Below are 6,545 nucleotides of genomic sequence, written 5' to 3' on the forward strand. Positions count from 1 at the left end.
AAAGCTTATGCTCAAATAAATGTGTTAGTCTCTAAGGTGCCACAAGGACTCCTGTTCTTTTATTTGAAGACTCTCGTCAGGTCCCCTCTCAGCCTTTTCCCACATGCCCAGTTTTTTTAATCTTTCCTCATAGGATAAGTTTGCTAAACTTTTTATCATTTTTGTAGCTCTCCTCTAGACTCTCTCCAGTTTGTCCATGTCTTTCCTAACATGTAGTGCCCAAAACTGGCCGCAGGACTCCGGCTGAGGCCTCACCAGTGTTGAGTAGAGTAGGACAGTTACCTCCTATGTCTGACATACGACACTCCTGTTAATATACCCCAGAGTGATATTAGCCTTTCTCACAATTGCATCATAACATTGGCTCATATTCAATTTGTGACCCACTGTAACCCCCAGATCCTTGTCCATTTCAGATTATTGCTTGCTTTCATGCACAAGCAACAAAGAGCCAGCCCATCATAATCTCCGTGTCTAGCCCAGTGGACAGACCACTAGGCTCCAGCTCAGCCACTGCTCTGTTGGATGATCTTGAGCAAATCACTTCACTTCTCTGTGACTCAGTTTCTCCATCTGTAAAATGGGGATAATGACACTGATCTCGTTTGTAAAGTGCTTTGAGGCATACTGACAAAAAGTGCTAGATAAAAGCTAGGTGGTGTTATTAATCTGCACTGTATAATTCACACACAAAATGGTCACTTCCACGTATGATTTACCTATAGGCAGCAGTGAGATCGCTGATTATTGAAACTTTTTTACTTTTACAGAACGCTACAGAACACTTACTAGCATATGCCCAAGTATTGTAAACATCCTCTCAAAATAAGTAGAGAGAAATACGCTTTAAGGTACAGAATCTTTGCTTTTTCAATTGAGATTGATTTTGCAAATTGATGACAGTGATCAGTTATTCGCAGCAAGTCTTTCCAGTTATTGGCATGAATTAGCACAGTTCTCTCCACTGTCTCAGCATACACAAGACCAAATCAGAGATGCCAGACTGTTCTGAAACCCTTGAGTATTCAAGAGGTGCTTAGTCAAAGATCAGAGCCTGATCCTGCTAACACGCAGCTGCATTTCAGGGAAACGTCCCCTGGAAGAACTTTTCATATATAATTTGAAACTGAAGTAAACGTCTCTGGTTGCAATGTAAAATGAGACTCTCTTAAAAAAATCTCCTTCGTCTCTTCCTGCCTCTACCCCACAACAGCCTCCTAGAGTTTGGATGGTGCCACAACATGGGCTCTGTCCATGCCTCTTATTTTATGGCAAAGCAAAACTGAAAATAACCTGTTTAGGTTGTACAGCTTCCCCTGTCACTGTTTGCCTGTTACTAGCAGCAATATTGGGTCTCAGAGGAACATGACTCTGAGATGATAGATGCAGTGGAGGATTAAGGTTTGACGTTAACTCTGGGCATGATCCAGTGAGGAGGCTGTCATCCTACAAGAAGCAGGGGAAGGGACTTTCAATGCCCCAGATACTGACTTGTGATGTTCGTTAATCTGACAAGAAGTCTGTGGCTGTAGGCTATGGCTTATTTATTATTATTTAACTGCTGCCTGTGTGCTCAGCACTTTATGGAACACCGAGCTCAGACAGTCTCTACTCCAGGGAGATTACTGTTTAAACAAGAGACACAGAGAAGATAGGATGCTTTGAGAACAACAGAAGAGTGAATGACTAGGATTTTTTTTAAAATGTGTTAATGTTAACTTCCTTCTTGGGCATTGTGGAAGAAGTGAGCCATTATGATGGATTTGAATGGCAAGAGAATGGTAGCTTGACAGACCAGACTAGGGAGGTCATTCCACGCATAGGGGGAGCATTAAAGGCAGGAGGCAGTTGTCAGAGACATGGTTAGGAATTGTTAGGGAGCAGAGCAGTAAGAGACCAGTTTGTTAATGTAGGCAAGAGCTAAGATAACTTCCTTCTTAGCATCCCCTAGAGGCAAACTAACCCAAAGGTGATGAGGAGTAGGCAGGGCGTGACTCAGTACCTCTTCTGCAGCTGCCATCAGAGCTGTGTGGATACAGAGCGGGGAAGCATCCCACGGAGTGGTGCAGTGTGCACTCCTCTGTCCTGGGGAATTCCAGGAGCAATTCTGCTTGGGTGGGGTGGCTCTAGGCCACCTCTAAAATGAGCATGTGAATGAATTGCCCTGTAGGACCCTTAGAATGTTTCATTCAGTCACTAGCTCCCGTTGGGGAGAAATATCTCCGACAGCCCTTTTGCAGAGATTTTGACTGTATAATCTGGCTTCCGCTTTCATTCAATAGTCAGTCCATTTTCCATCTTGGTTGTGAGACTTTTTCATTTAGATTGGTGCTGAGACTTGTGTGGCTTTATTATGGTCTCTTCCAGGGCCCTTCCAGCTCTCTTTCACAGTTAACCTCACTAATTATCCTGTTTAACTCATCTTGTCTATTAGCTTCCTTCATTTTGTTAATGTCACTTATTCTTCCCAGCTGACGGAATAGCCCAGGGGTGGGCAAACTTTTTGGCCCAAGGGCCACATCTGGGTATGGAAATTGTATGGCGGGCCATGAATGCTCACAAAATTGGGGGTTGGGGTGCAGGAGGGGGTGAGGGCTCCGGCTGGTAGTGCGGGTGCTGGGGTGGGGCTGAGGATGAGGGATTGGGGGTGCAGGAGGGTGCTTCGGGCTGGGACTAAGAGCGGGAGGGAGATCAGGGCTGGGGCAGGGGGTTGAAGTGCAGGCTCCGGGCGGCGCTTACCTCAAGCAGCTCCCAGAAGCAGCGGCATGCCCCCCCCTCCGCCTCCTACATGGAGGCGCAGCCAGGCGGCTCTGCGCACTGCCCTGTCCGCAGGCGCCGCCCCTGCAGCTCCCATTGGCCATGGTTCCCAGCCAGTGGGAGCTGTAGGGGCAGCATGCAGAGCCCCTTGGCTGCCCCTACGTGTAGGAGCCGTAGGGGGGGACATGCCACTGCTTCTGGGAGCTGTGCGGAGTAGGGCAAGCCCCCGGACCCCGCTCCCTGGTGGGAGCACAAGAGCCGGATTAAAACGTCTGGAGGGCCAGATGCAGCCCCCGGGCTATAGTTTGCCCACCCCCAGAGTATCCTGTACTTTTCTCACTTCCTGGATTGTCGTTGCAGGTTACCATGGTTTAGGGCAGATAATTTGACTTGAAGGCCATTGGTGATCAGCTTCCTCTGAATCTAACTAGCATATAAAAATTCTGCATTCCTATGTCATGGAAAAAGTGGCAGAAGAGAATAAAAATCTCTTTACATGTACCCATAAAGGTGCAATCATTTAAGGGTTTGTTTTATGAGAAGTTTCCATTTGCTGATTGGATCAGAAGACCTGAGGCAGATTTGCTAGGTTTCACACTTGCAGTGTTGAAGCTGAACGTCACCTGTGTGTGCTGGGGGACAGTGTATGACAACCTGTCAGATGGACTCCTGCCAGCCAGCGGGGAGCTGGCCAATCTAACATTGAACAGGATAGTGGGTGCATCTTTTAAGAGAGCAAGATAAAGCTCTCCTTAAAAAGCAGTGCTTATAACCTTGCTCAGAAAATTGCCACTCCCTATTATTTGCCTTGTCAGTTACAACCTTGTCTCAAACTTTCTCTTTTTAGAGCACAACAGTCTTGCTGTTTAGTGTTTGTGAAACCACTAAGGGAAATTGTAGAAGCCCAAAATGCTTCAGCAGCTCAGTTTGCTGAAGGTCCTGTGTTCTGTCATCTCCCTATAACAGGTTCTGCTACCTCTGCATTGCCTTCTTTGGCCAATATAGGGACCTGGATGATCATGAGTTGGGTAAGGCTGGAAGAGATGGTAAGGATGCTGGAAGAGAGAAGAATCTGGAGAGTTGGTAGGAGGTTGTTTATTCCCTCTGTTAAAGGTGCATGTCTGCCCTTTGTCAAAGAATTCCACAACCTCCAGCTCTTGTAATTGAGATAATAGTGGTGGCTATAAGTGCTGTCTAAGAGGTTGCAGACTTTGCTGCAGGAATCCTTTATCATCTGGACACAGAATTGCTATAATGTTCTCAAAGCTATCCTGGAAGAGCACTTCGGAGCTTTAGCTAGTGCAGAATGTGGCAACCCACTTTCTTAGTACATCAGACTGATGTGAGCACTCTACACCTCTGCTCTCCACTCGATTCCAGATTGCTTCTGGTTGCAGTTCCAAGTGTCCTGATCGGTAAGCTGTAAATGGCCTGTATCATAGTTACTAGAAAGACCATTTGTCTCTCTGTGTCCTGATGAGATCAGCTGAGCTACTCTTGCTCTCCGTTCCAGTGGTGCTCTTGTGGTCTGGTGTCTGGGCAGTGGAGAGTGTCCAGCTGTGGAATTTGTTCCCTCTTCTGATCAGTCAGAGCCTGAGTTTCATGTCCTTCAGGGCACAGGACAGGATGTATTTACTTGCTGCAACTAAGAAGCTCATTTGGTGGTAGGTGGAGGTACTTATAGGTAGGTTATTCTACATTGTCCATTGAAAGTAGTGCAGATATGATTGGCACTCAGAAGGTGAGTGATGGGCAGTTGGTAGCTGGTATCCCTGACAAATACTTACCTTGGATAGCAAAGCCTGCTAAGCTCAAATCGAGTGTCATAATTAGCCCTGAATGGAGTTGTCCTTTCCTAAAATTGGTCATCTCCTTAAGGGCAAAGGCATGTTTTGACATAATTTGCTGTGATCTAGAGTATTGCTGATACTTGGGAGCCAAGACGTGGTTGCCAAAGAAATCTCTTTGCACGTTGCAGGTCTTGGGGTAAGAATATGAACCATGGGCCTCAGTAATCCGTGAAAGTGGATAACTGGTTCACAGAATCAGAAAAGTATGTTGCATGTTCAAGTGTATGTTTTGAGAGAGGAGAAAAGCAGGACTCACACTCCCTTCCCTCACCTCCAGATATACACAGGGACCTCTAAAGCCCCCCCCGGCACCCTAATAACACTTGTCCCTGATATGCAGTAATTGTCTAGTTTAAAGGTTTCATTGAACATTCTTAGAGCTGATCAGAGGAAAGGGAGCATCGAAAGGGGGAGAGGGTGTAATTTTTTCCTTTAATCCTTCAGAGCTCAACTGTCCTGTCTACTTGTAACAACAGATTGCAGTCACACCTTTCCCTTGTTGTAACAATCTGTCTCTTCCATCCTGCAGGAGTTGTTTGTTGAAACCATAGCTAAAGATGCTTATGTGTATGCTCAGCAAGGAAAAAGGAAAACTCTGCAAAGGAAAGACTTGGGTAAGAAGGCCAAATATTACATTGTAAAATATTCCCCTCGTAGTCTCCAAAATTTATAAACCTATTTTAAAAAAAGTCATGGTTAAAATCATGTTGATGTGTTTAAAATATCTCTGCACTTGAATTTGTTTATCTATGCCAATTGTTTTCAATTCACTTTGTTTTACAGATAATGCCATTGAAGCTATTGATGAATTTGCTTTTCTGGAAGGTGAGTTTCTGGTTGGTTTAATTTTGTTTTAATTTTTTGCAGACATTGTCTCCATATCGACAGGGAGAGCATTCAAATCAATCATTTGCAGATTTTTCGGTTTTGACTTCAGTTTAGTAACAGCTAATGGCCCAACTAGAAATGTGCCACTTGTCTTGGTAACACTTGAAATTCAGCATTCAAAACACTGACTTGAGTGGAACATCAGCAATGAAATACCTTTCAGGGAGATTTGTTCTTAGAATTTTGTAATCTGGTTAAGCTTTGATAAATTACATCATCTTCCCTTGGTTGCTTGCAAACTAGGTTCCACTGTTTGTTCATGTCTACTTGTGCTGTCTGCCTGTGCCCCTTTTGAATTTCCTTTTGAATTTCTAGGTACTTTGGACTGATCTCACCAGGAAAGGAGTTACCTGAAGAAAGAGTCAGCGGAGTGGGGTGGCCCTTGGAAGACACATGGCATGAGATTTTCAAATTAATCTAGGCAAATTTTCGTGGAAGATGTGTCTCTGTTCCTAGACTACTTTGGAAATCTCAGCCAGAATGTATTGTAAAAAGCTTAATTGTGATAGTTCTTTATTTAAAATCCGTATTTTTTCATACATTTTTGTATGTAATATGACCTCCAGCTCACATTTCAGAACCAGGCTCAGACTTTCACTGTGTAACACAGCAATAGCTCGGAATAGCCATGCTGTACTAGCATCTCCTCTAGAACTCGGTGGTAATAAAAAGCATAGAGGTTGGGGTGATCCTGCCTCTGAAGTCCGAGGGTAGTTATTTTTTTATGGAAATGTATTTCTTGTATATGTTACTTTCTTGGCCAAATAGAGTTAAATGTTTCTTGACCAATGGGTGTAATAGTTTCTCTTCAATGTGTCTGTGTGAAGGGACTGGGGTGGGGTGCGCAGTGCACATTCATGCATACATTATGGGAAATGTTGGCCTCATAGTGGGCTGGATAATATAACTTGGCATCTCAGTTGAACTAGGCAGTGTTCTGGAGGCAACAGTTGCAGAGCTGTCATTGTGTTTGAGTTGAATTTTGCACTTAAAAGAGGGCTTAGGCCTCTTTGTTATGTATGGAAAATAGAGCATTATTCTTCCCAAAAT

General features: G+C 44.5%; 1 long non-coding RNA gene across 1 annotated transcript; it reads left to right on the plus strand.

Moving 5' to 3' along the window:
• The first annotated feature begins 3,541 nt into the window (after window positions 1–3,541).
• On the plus strand, window positions 3,542–6,284 carry LOC112116727. Its single transcript, XR_002908928.2, has 3 exons — window positions 3,542–5,221; window positions 5,391–5,432; window positions 5,811–6,284. It is a non-coding gene; the product is annotated as an uncharacterized LOC112116727 (long non-coding RNA).
• The last annotated feature ends 261 nt before the right edge of the window (window positions 6,285–6,545 follow it).

The sequence above is a fragment of the Terrapene carolina genome, unplaced genomic scaffold (assembly GCF_002925995.2).
Source record: "Terrapene carolina triunguis isolate 2854851 unplaced genomic scaffold, T_m_triunguis-2.0 Scaffold662, whole genome shotgun sequence".
Lineage (NCBI taxonomy): Eukaryota > Metazoa > Chordata > Testudines > Emydidae > Terrapene > Terrapene triunguis.